This window comes from Diuraphis noxia, unplaced genomic scaffold, assembly GCF_037042655.1.
Source record: "Diuraphis noxia isolate RWA-SAM2 unplaced genomic scaffold, SU_Dnox_SAM2 contig0002, whole genome shotgun sequence".
In the NCBI taxonomy this organism is placed as follows: Eukaryota; Metazoa; Arthropoda; class Insecta; order Hemiptera; family Aphididae; genus Diuraphis; species Diuraphis noxia.
Genome location: NW_028301712.1, coordinates 10,687,676 through 10,700,482, shown reverse-complemented (window position 1 = coordinate 10,700,482; position 12,807 = coordinate 10,687,676). Strand labels below are relative to the sequence as shown.

The 12,807-nt window shown below is 28.5% G+C and overlaps 1 long non-coding RNA gene across 1 annotated transcript in view; it reads right to left on the bottom strand.

The window, feature by feature from the left end:
- Window positions 1–2,206: 2,206 nt before the first annotated feature.
- Window positions 2,207–12,807, bottom strand: part of LOC149058090 (uncharacterized) — a 37,182-nt gene continuing 26,581 nt past the window's right edge. The window contains exon 3 of the long non-coding RNA XR_016190487.1: window positions 2,207–2,299. This is a non-coding gene — a long non-coding RNA (uncharacterized LOC149058090). The remainder of the gene's footprint in view (window positions 2,300–12,807) is intronic.

The following is a 12,807-nucleotide window of genomic DNA, read 5'->3' as shown; positions in this document are numbered from 1 at the left end:
TTATAACATATTGTTAGTACCTATTTCGTAATTTCGTAATTTTATTTTTATAAAAAATCAACCAATTTATTAAATGTATAAAATATTGATGTGCATGTATATTATAATTTACTATCGACATTTTATTTTTATAAAAAATCAACCAATTTATTAAATCTATTAAAATATTGATGTGCATGTACCTATACCTATATTATAATTTACTATCAACATAATAATATTAATATAATATAATTTTTATAAGATATAAAAATTTTTAAATAACTACCTACTTAATACTTATATAAAATATTAATTTTGGCGCAAATGATAGGTCATTTTTGTACCTTTGGCGCTTATGTCATACAGCCGTTCTTCTGATCCCCCTCCCCCTTTCGGGGGTCTTGAATGTAAGGATCATTATATAACATATTGCATATAGGTATATTGATGGGTATATGAATATATTATATTATGTAAATAGGGCCATATAATGGGGACTATTATATATAACTAGAAATACTTCAAAATACCCAATAGTGTTATTTAAAACTATATAATTTAATATGTACTAAAGTTTTATAATTTGTAAAAATTGTCAAGATCTGCTATAAAAGGGCTAGATTAAATGTTTTATCTATTTTAGGTGTATTATTGTAAATAAAAATATGAGTGTGAGCATTCTTGGTGAATAGGTCACCCTATACCGGGTTATTATTTTATTATTGAACACTCGTTATTTCAAAAATTACTAATGTTTTTGAAAATATTTTTTTACATAGTTTCAAGTTGTTCAAACACCAAAGTTTTTATTAAAAAATTTTATTCAAAAAAAATTTTTATCCTTATAATTTTTTAAGTTTTTTACTTTTTTGAATGACTACATAGAGTTTTAGTTTCATATTCCAGAGCGAATATTTTTCTAAGTATTTTGATTCATAAAAATCGAATTTAGAACGAGTAGTTTATGAGTTATAAGTATTTAAATTATTGCACATAACATGTTTTTTTTTTTTTTTGGTGATTTTCCGAAAAATTTCTTATGTCAGGCGTCAGTGTCAGTAAATGTCACACTTGCGGTATAATGTATGAAAAACGACAAAAAAGTGTCAATATCAGATTTTTACACTGTATCTTTTTAAAATATTTTTCTACATATGAGACCTTTAAGGTATATTTTTTTTAAATTTGATTTTTGTTTTGTTTTGAAATGCGATTTGCTTAAACTTTTAGGTATAAAATAACATCATATTTATGTTGTTTCGTTTAAGTATATACGGACTGTTAATTTTGACGGAGATTGAAGATGACATTTTTAGGAGTACTATTATTATATCTATAACATATTTCTCAATTTGTCTTTTTTCAGATTCTCGAGTTATATAGTATATATTACAATCTTTCTATTCGAAAATTAATTAATTGAACATGAAATTCATATAATTAGTCTATATAAAGAGCATAATATGAACTATAATTGATTTATTGTGTTGATAACAATAGTCAATAAGTCAATAATGTAAGTAGGTACCTACTACCTACATAGCAAATGTATTTTTCTCATTTGTAAATTAAACAATAAAACATTCTAAAATCACTATATTATTATGGAAAAGTATACTTTACTAATTTGAAATTTGAATCTAAGTCAGCAAATTATTTATTTATTTTTTGCTGTAGGAAGGGGGAGGGCGGAGTTATGTCATTTTGAAGAAATTATTTTTTTTAATGGTATATTTTTGGCCATCATGCATCTGCGATGAATTTAATTATTTAATATTATCAAAGAATAAACTAAATAACTGTGATGTTTACAAGATATATTTTTATATAAGACTTGTGCAGTGCCATGACTAAACTCAAAAGTTGTGTGCAAAGGTAAGCATTTCCCTCATTATCTCTGATACCGGCTGGCGGGTTTGCAGTTGCATACTAACCACTATAATACTAAATACTATCAATATTTAAAATTGTACAGATAACAGATTTCGTTGGCAACGATTTACGAATCGGAGCGTTCGAACGAAGGGTCACAAAATTTGCCAAGTAAAACTTTATAATACTTAATTATTGCGTATTATATGCTACTGGTTTCCCAAAATCTTACTTATTTTTTTAATTCAAACAATATTTTATGCTTCACACGTGGCTCCTAGCCAAATAAATATTATATTATAAAACGTAAATATTAAGTAGAATGAAAAAAATTATATTATTTACCCTTTGCATTTGTTTATTGTTAATCATATTAGACATATTATTTTATGTTGATCATTTTACAACACTGGTCTTTTTACTGTGTGTACAACTCTTGTGATTTCTGAAATCAAATAATAGTAATACTAATAATTTTATACTATAATACAATCAAATATTGAATTTCTTAACAATACTATTCTACTTTTAATTAAGATTATAATACATATAGATAACGATAACTGTTAGGTATAACAATTATTTACCAATATTTTTCTCAACAGATTTTTTATTCAAGAAACCTGCAGCTACTCAAACGTCAACATCTACTTATATATAAATACTAGTACCTAATAATTATAGTTTTAAAAACCTTATTTTAATTTTTTTTTTTAAAATAACAGTAAACAAATTATAGGTACCTACTTCTATATTTTTGTATCTTTTCAGTTTTAGATTCTGAGTGCGATGAATATATTAATTTTCAACGATGTGCATTTTTATTATTTTGTGTCTGCTATCACTTTTTAAAACAGTAAAAATACTTCGATTTTCTACTTCAGCATATTCTCTGGTAGAAAATTGAATATATGGTTGATGATGATGGTACTTTGGTATATGTAGCAATTTTCAAAAAAGTGTTCAAAAGCGTCGGGAACAAAAATAAGAAAAAACGGAGATTTTTATACGGAAACCATGATTTCAACAAAATCAATTTTGTTTTTGATGTAACTTTAAAACAACAACTGTAAATATACATGACATTTTCATCGAATGTGTATACTTAAATTTCATAGTATTTTTTATACACCAAAATTTTTAAAAATATTTTGAACTGTTTATATAGGCATAAGGAAATTTCTCCAATAAAGGATTCAGTGGTAAAGGGAACTCGGCTAAACTTAGACACCCATCATTTAGCATGATAACGTTTTTAGTTATCTACATTATAACATATCGATTTGGACAAGGCTACCAGATGTGCGAACTATTAAGTTCCAAGTCGACTAATGAAACGGTGCTATATATTATGGTGATAATACCCTTGAAACGGAAATCCGTGTGCCATTCTCGCCCATTCAACACGATAGCCCCAACACAGTCGACCATTATACCGAACCCAAAGTGAAGGTGCCAGTCGTTTTTAATTTTTATTACGATATTAGAATATTACAAAAAACACGCACATGCTACTTTTATAGTGGACCATTTTGAAAAAAATGATTATTTTATATTTTGAATAATTTCAAATTCCCCTCAATTCAAATTCTTAGCTCCCTAGTTGGTAATCTCTGCATTATACTATTTTGATACAATGATAAAACTACATATTACTTAATAGTTTCACACTACTAAAATTTGTACATACATTTAATATGAACAAATTAGAACTAACAAAAGTTATCTATTATTTTTATAGTTAGTAATAATATAGTTTATGGTTGAAAAGTTAACAGGAAACAGCAGTTGAAAGAAAATAGAGGTAGGTACCTACTCGTATACTGTAGTTACGATATCATAACCTTCGATGTACGATTTTTCTATAAGTATAGGATTTGAAATATTACACGCCAATTACTGGCTGTTAAGTATTATAACTCATCATAAGGTTATTTTGTGGAATAATAATTATTGAAATAGATAAACGGAGTATTTTCAATGTTCAACTTTTTACATGCTATGATACGATTTTTATTATATATTTTCAATTTTCATACACATATATATTATATGATGCAACTAATAATTTATTCATTAAAGTTTCTACAACCAATATTCCTATTATAATCATTGTCTATCAGTCTATTATTTATTTGCATTTATTAATTAAATAGCTGTCAATTTCTTGATTATTAATTCCACCATCATGCCGGTAATTATGTACACGTCAGCTGAAAACACGGAATTTATAATCAATATTTATTTATATCTCGATATCTTCCAGATAAGTTGAGAAGTAGATTTATAGATATAACTTGCGCATCCATATTACAAAATAGGTAAATGTTACTTTAAGATTTCGTAAAAATATATGTTTTAATTGAAAGTTATTCACCCTATAGTGTTCTATATTGACATTCAATTATTTCTACAAAAAATATCGTACCTAAAACAAATGCAATGCGCGAAAAATAACAATGGTCAATCTCAATCATAATTTCGATTAAAAGGTTATATTACATTTTTAGATCCTTGTAATTATAACAATTTTTCTTTAATTGAATATAACAATGCTCCATTTCTCTATAGGATCACTATGATCCATGTAGATTAGATTGTATAAGTGTCTATGTAATATCAACTTCGAAATCTTAAAATCTTAATTAATATATTTATGAAAAAAATGTGCAATAACAACATGTTGGATATTGGATATAAAGACCCTATTGGTAGTTATGTTGTTCGTAATTAATTTTATTAAAGTTTCAATATTCTCTAAAATATTTAGCAAACTCCAAGTACGTTAAACGTAATTCCTTTAATACTGGCCCCCGATGTAAATATTAATATAATGTTTTAAATATTCAAAAGCTTACAAGCTGCAGTGCACGTTATCCAGGATTAGTGATTATAACATACTCCACACTTGATTAAGTTTGAATGAAATAATATGTGTTCAAGCAACTCATGTATAAATACATAACTATCTATCAATTTTAAATCATAAATGTAATGAAGTAGCCAATAGGTAAACCATTAAACATTTACATTATCATAACACTATAGTCTCTATACAGAATAAAATGCTAATTATTTGTGATTTGTACTATTTTTTGCTGCCTACTTTATTTTATAAAATACTAGCTGAATCCGTGCACTTCGTAGTCCGTTAAAAATCCTACTTCTTATATATGTCTCAAACTGTGTGTTAAATTTGTTTCCTGTAATTATATTAGCAGTATACATAAAGATATATATTGGTTAAAATATCCTTAGTACCTATAGGACACACTAATATTTAATTTAGTTTATCATTATGTAATTTTATTCGTTTTATCAAAAAAAGTCTGACAATTCTAATATTCAATTGAATGATATTTGGGCCTATCACTTTTAATTTAGCCTATTTTTTGCTCACAAGTCTAATAATCTCTGTAAAAAAATTTGTCGCAATCGGTACAGCCGTTTAGGAATTATAAAGGACAAACAGATAGAAATCCATTTTTATTTTGTTTCTTTTTTTCGTTTTTTTTAATTGCCATTACAATTGTTAAATAATTGACAAATACTACTCTTTAAACAAGTTCAACCCGTCTTTTGGCTAAATAAATATATTATTATATTAATCATCAATGATTTATGGTGTAGACATTTTTCAACAATTTTTTGATTTTCTTCTACTATAAAACTTACAATTTATATTAAATAGATGTAGGAATTTATTATTATTATAGATTTTAAAAAATACAGTTACAAAAGAATTGGAGTTAATCTTATTTTCAAACAACGCATAGGTAAACACAAATCAATACTTGTATAGTTAGCTGTCTATACAAGTCAAATGATAGGTACTCAAGAAATCAGACAGAAGACATTATATTATTATGTTTTATTACAAAACTAATATTGTCTTGTCCGCGCAGTATCCGCAACAAATCCGTCTTGGAATCCTTACGCCACCGTGCGTAATATTGTGTTAGTGTGCGTGCGGCGCGAGTACCGCTGTCGTCGGACAAGGTCACGTCGGAAGGGATCGATAATCGTCGTAGCCGCCGCCGAGGATTGCGCGCGCACCTTCCAGCCTAAAAAACCGGCCGCGGACGCTGAGGCATCTTCCCCCATCCACCGGGTGACCCAGTGATCCGGTTCCGGGGCGCTACACGGACCCTTGGCGACCCCGTTTCTGCCGGCGACACCGTGACCCATTTTGCCGGCGACCTCCCCACCACCCACCGTGACGGCGGCCTATTTTTCGACGGCTGTGTGCCGGATGCGCACGTGTATATATACCTACATACGCAAAATATATATTATATGTGTAGCGTAGGCCGGCCAACTGGTACGTACACTCGACGAGGCTGCAGCAGGTCACCGGGGTGGTAGGCTGCAGCTCATGTAGGTATCACTATCATTGTATCATATTGTAATGTACGCACAGCGCATTTATTTAATTTGACCAACCAGGTTCGACCCACGTGTAAGTCAGGCCGCTAGTGTACGAGTGTGTATCTATACCTATATGGTTATAATGTACCTATATATAAAATATATGTATCATGCGATATACGCATTTATAATATATTAATATAATATGATAAATAACGGCATGTATATTGTATATACATATCGCGTAGTGATTCACTTAACCACACTGGGGTTAAAATTCTGGGTAGGTTACTGCTAACCCTCACTCAAACTGAAAATAACTCGTGGAGATCCCACCATCACTCACCCACAACCTGACGTTTTAGATTCTGAGTGAATCAATAAATTTATTGTCTTTACAACCATTGAATGATGTGTATTTCTTATAATATTATAATATATATTGTCACACTACGCGAGCCAAGTAATAAGCCAATCATGAAAATAGTTAACTCTGCAGCAAAATTCCATACAACCATCACTATTATCTTAGGTACCGTGACTTCTGATTACATAAATTACCAATATACAATTAATGTATTTACCATGTTAGGGTCTTAGGGAAGGGTTAAATCTTAGTCAGAGGGGAGTATACGCTATACCTATACGGCTCTACGTTATCGTTTTCTAATACATTTAGTTGTTTTTTTTATATTTTATGATTTTTATACATTTATAGTTTGACCTAAAACTATTGTTTTACCAATAGATTGCTGTTAAAGATAGTGTTAATATTGTATTTTTATTTTTATTTATGTTTTTAAGCTTTTAGTTTTTTAAATGGCACAGCTGTATGGTTTTATCTTCATACGGTACATTGGAGAAATAATTTTATAAATGTATTGATGATGCATGGACATTGAATGAATAGTTCAAATTTTTTTTTTATATTAACATTTACATTTTTCCAGATACACAGGGAAAAAACCAGAAAAATCACTTTTTTCATTTAAAAAAAAACATGTTTTTAATTGAAAAAACTCAATCAATTTTTTTTCAATATAAAAAGATAGGGTTAGATGAAACCATGAACATTAAAATGTAGTCAACAGAGTTAATAATGTTTGAAATACATAAGCACTATCAAACGTATTAGGTACTACTTATTAAAAATATTTATATTCATTATATTATGCATATGCAGTGTTTGAAATTTTGAATTGGAAAAAATAAGGTTAAGGTATAAGGTATAACATAATAGTTAGCATATTATACCCACCCGAAGACTTATATTAATATTATACGACTATGTTGTATAAACGTTAATTTAACGGATCTTTAAACATAAGGTTAACATAAATTCAACCACGATTTTCGTTTATATCGTGTTTATGAGCCGTTAAAATGTATCACATATACTTATAGTGTACCTAACGCTGCGGAGTTAATATGATGGCTTTAATAATGTAACATATTAGGTACCTACATTGAAAAACTATACAATAGTGTTTAAATTTTTTTGTTAGTGTTTCTCGCGTTCTTCCGCGATTTGGGCACTAACTATCGTCGGCTATACGCTCGTATATTTATAACTTAACGTTTAAAACCATCCTTCAACTTCAAACTTTTCCATAGTTTTTTGGTAGTTTCTCATAACGATCAGGAAAACTAATAAGAAAAGTATGGTCTCATGAAACTTTTGAAAACACGCTCTGTAGTACAAAAAAAAATATAACACACCAAACTATTTAAAAAAAATGTCCATTGTAAATCTAATACAAAAGGTAATATTATCAAATTATTATTATTATTTATGTCGATCAAATTTAATACAATTAGTTAATTAAAAATACGATTCAATTATTTAAGTATAGGAGATGGATATTTTAGAAACAAAATTAACATTTGCGTTACATATTGATAAGATATTATAATATTATAAATAATTTTATTAATACACACTACGTTCTAATCAATTACATTTACTGTTATATTGATTTCCTTATTTATTTTATTTGTATTAACTATCAATTATATCAATATTTAATTGAATTGACTTTCACATAAGCTTTTTTCAGGCTCTTTAATTCGTTATTTAAATTACTAGATATAATTTGACCAAGTAAATTGGGGAAGTTTCTTAAACTTGTTAATAAGGTTTATGATATTTTTTAATGTATTTTATTGTTCTTATATTATTTCTGTGGAATAAAGTGTGTGGTCGAATATGGATTTTATTGATAATTGTCTTACGTTTAACTTATAAAGAGATATGAGATAATATATTGGTATGGTTGAATAATTAATTCCCCTGATGGGATTTTTATAATGCATGGTAGAGAGTTCGTTGCTTTTACAACACTTTTTTGGGAAATATTATGCAATGGATTAATGTAATGTATGTTCTAATTGGGCTTCCTCAACATGTTATACGATAACTCTCTCTCGGAGTCGTAGAATAAAACGGTTAAGCTCCTTATTTTATTTTTAATATTCTGTATATTTTTAGAATGTTCTGACCACTTCAGATTAAAGTCTATTTTACTCATAATGTCATAAATATTTGAATGATATACCATTTTAATTGGTTAACAACTGCAATTTGTCATACCAGTTATCAAATTTATATTTTATGTTGTAACCTATATGGTTAAATGGTTTATTATCTAAGTCATACATCCCATACTAATAGTATGGACATAGTATGATACTATGTCCAGATTGTATAATAATTATGAAAATTAAAACATTGTCTTTTAACTGGACCTAAGATTAAAAATATTAAAAATGTACTATACTAATTATATTGCATTGCTAAAATGTATACAATTCAATTTGCTTTAACTTTTTGTCGGTAATGTTAACTTTTAGGTACCTACCTATTAATAATTATTAGTTATGGAAATAATTTATTTTAACTCTTTTATATTCTTATGTTGTATATTTGTTTTCATATATTTTAAAATCATTATTTTACATTCTGATCGGAGCAACAAGCCACGAAGAATATATTGGTACCTATTACAAATATATGTGCAGATGTGTGTTACTCTTGTCCTAACCTAACGTTCAGTAGCAGAAAATTTACATCAAACTTCAACATTGAGGATGGTTCTAGCAGTAAATTATATGTAATTTTACTAACATTACCTAACCATAATAATATATTGTTCGTCTATGCCAGACTATACAACAACAGTGAACAGATGCGAGTTCTTCGGTTCTTATAACACAATTGCTTTAAATAAGTTGTGATAAAATATTTGAATTATTCATATTTACAGAAATAAAAGTTGTCAATATTAATGTATTACTTATATATATAAAAATAGTTTCATAACATATATAGGATGTAAGACTATTCACAGTAATCATAGAAAAAAAGCCTCTGGGTGATTTGTCCAAGTTGGTTACATATTGTTACGAAATAGTATTTAATTGATCATCTACCAAAGATGGAAACATGTTTGTCCGTTTCACTTATTGTGCGCTAAAATTTCTCTCGATATAACTTCAGGACGGGCAAAGCACGTTTGGTCCAGTTGGAAAAAAATCATATACCTACTGCGGACTAGTTTTAATATACATACATATATATTTATATATATATATAGGTACCTAACTACCTCCTAATAATCCTTGTTATAAAGTACATTTATCAGTAGGTACTAGGTAATATTCCGTCGGACGGTATTACGAAACTGCCATAGTCGCTTCCGTCCGATTCATCGTTTTCGCATGCTCGAGTACGCGTATGACTGTATGAGTCCGGTGCGACGAAATTCCAATCGAGAATCTCGACCTATAACCAACCGTTTTCACGTTACCGTTCTCGTGTTTAACATAATATTGTTATTTTAAACAGACGACAGTGTTGTGCATGTTGTGCAGTAGGCAGCGAAACGAGTATTGCAGCCATTGCACTCATCGCAGGTCACCTCTATCCCGACGACACGCGTGCAACGTGCCGCTCGCTTCCCGCGAGGATTATACGGGCCGGGCGGCGCGACGAGGTAGGATGCACAAAGTCACCTACTGTCCTACTCACATTATAATTGTATTTTAATGTTATCGTTCGTGTAGAACTATAAGGTTTCATAGGTATACGCGTCTCTACTAGGTCGGTGCATGTATAGTTTTGTTGTTTGAGGAATAAAAACCTTTTTGATAAACTTTAGTTATAATATATTATATTATTGATAGGGGTAGGCCAAGGATAATCCTGGAAAAAATGTTCACAAAAAAATCACGGAACACCTTAACGTGGTGTAAGGCGATTTTTAGAACAACGGTCAACGTTATCAAATATAGAATATAATATATTATACGTCAATCAGTAACCTATATTATTGCGCATCATCGTCGGCGGTTCCTTTATTATAAGTTTGCGAGGCATATAGGTATGATTTGCGCATTACGGTGTATAATGTTTAACTGTAATGCTTATTAATCGGTTGTTACGCTGTATCATTTGGTTCGAGGCACAGCCGATCCGTACGTGGTCATTTGCTATTCTGTCGTTCTTTTGTCTTTCTCCTTTACCCTAAATGGGGTATGGGTAGGTACTGGCTGTTACGATTGTTGCTCAAGTAGTAACCTAACCTAACACAAGCACACGGCTCGAACGACCCCGCACAACGCTCTGCAGGAAGTGCAGCGCAGAGATATTAATATGAATTATAATTCGTCAATAATTTGGATAATATACTACCTATATGTGTTTATAAAAATAGTATACGTATTTACATACAATTGTTGGCTATTACCCTACAAAAACATAAAATATAATAAATTTTCTACTTAAAATTTCTGAAATATTACTTATACCTTTTCAAGTTTTCTCCAAGCACAATATAAAATATTAAGATATTATCTAACGACTATAAGTTCATAATATTATTGTACTCATGACTTTATTTATAAATTATAACTTACGTGGGGTTAGAATGGTGCCACTGCGTATCGTAATATTTGGCCTGAATACAGGTCTATATAATTGATTTTAATCGGTGTTCCAATCAAAAATATACAAAATCAAAAATATTTGTACAGACGTATACTTAGATTCATACTATTTTGCAATTAAATGTATGGTTAAAAAGTAAATTTACTCATTTAACTAGGTATATTACTATTACATACTATGATATTAATATTCATTCTTGATTTTTTTTTTTTATTTAACTTTAACTGAATAATAGTATAGCCCACAGAACAATTTTATTTTCTGAGGTGAAACTGTTTTTATAAATTAAATAAAAAAGTAATTGTTTATTTATTTAATTTATCTTTATGAGTACCTATATGAATATGTTTAAAATAAATTGTGAAACATATAATTTAATAATTTATTTAAACATTTATTAATTTAAATACCTAACCACAAAAACATTATAAGATTATAATTAATAGTGTGTTCATAATATATGATTATTTATTACTGTCCTGATAAAATATTAAATTATATTTTTTTTACGCCTTTGAGTGTAGCACGCGCTTGTTTAATATTTTTATATTTTATGCATGATTTACAAAACAATTTTTATTATTCAATTTTAGCATAGGTACTTACTATTTTATAGTTACTAGAATAATTATCTGACATATCATATTAGTAGTTACTACTTTACCTATTGATTACTTATTAGAAGTTTATGTTGCTATAGTACCTAAGTAGTACTTAACACATCTATAAAGGTATAAACTATCATTGTTTTCTATCTCATTAATAAATATTGTTATTAGATTTGAAAATGATTGATATTGAATTAAATTAAGTATAATATAATATGTATTTGATACTATTTCATTTATTATGAAAAACATAAATATGAATATTTAACTCTAGTAACACCGTTATTTGATAACTATACAGTAAATATAATTTTTTAACTCAATAAATATTAGTAAATATTTTTAATAACTAAATTATTGATTCCCTCCCACACAGGTTTCCACCAACCCAGGCATCAGAAGTATGCCCGTATTATATGTTATGACTTTATGATACTCAAGTAGGTATAGTGTAATTAATATACACAACATTAAAATATGGAATGAAAAGATTAAAAGTTAAGAAAATGAATGGATAACATTTCGACAACAACTTCCCACGCATCCATGGTAGAAGTTCAATTATTACTTTTCGATATAATTTACAGCGTAATATTTCAAACACTTACATACCAAACTATAGTTTAGCGACAACGCCCGCCGAATCGCGCCAACGCCATCATTAAAAATTCTAACAAAAATTCAATTGTGATATTATTATATTATACTATGTTATGAGTTTAAGCTGACTATGAGCACACGTGTCCACAACAAACATAATGTTTTTAAGCACAATATTTTTTTTCATTATTTTTTTTTTAAATAAAATAAAAATTAATTTCAGTTCAATTCAATTAATGAGGGGATGTACTTGTGAAATTTTTATATTTCTACCTATATATCTGAATATTTTAGATAAATGCATTTTTAAAAGTGTTGTGTTACTGACACTAGATGGCTGATGTTATTGACGGTGGACTACAGGACAGGGCAAGTGTGGTAAAATAGCATATTATTAAGTTTAAACTTACAACTAAATAGTATATTATTAAA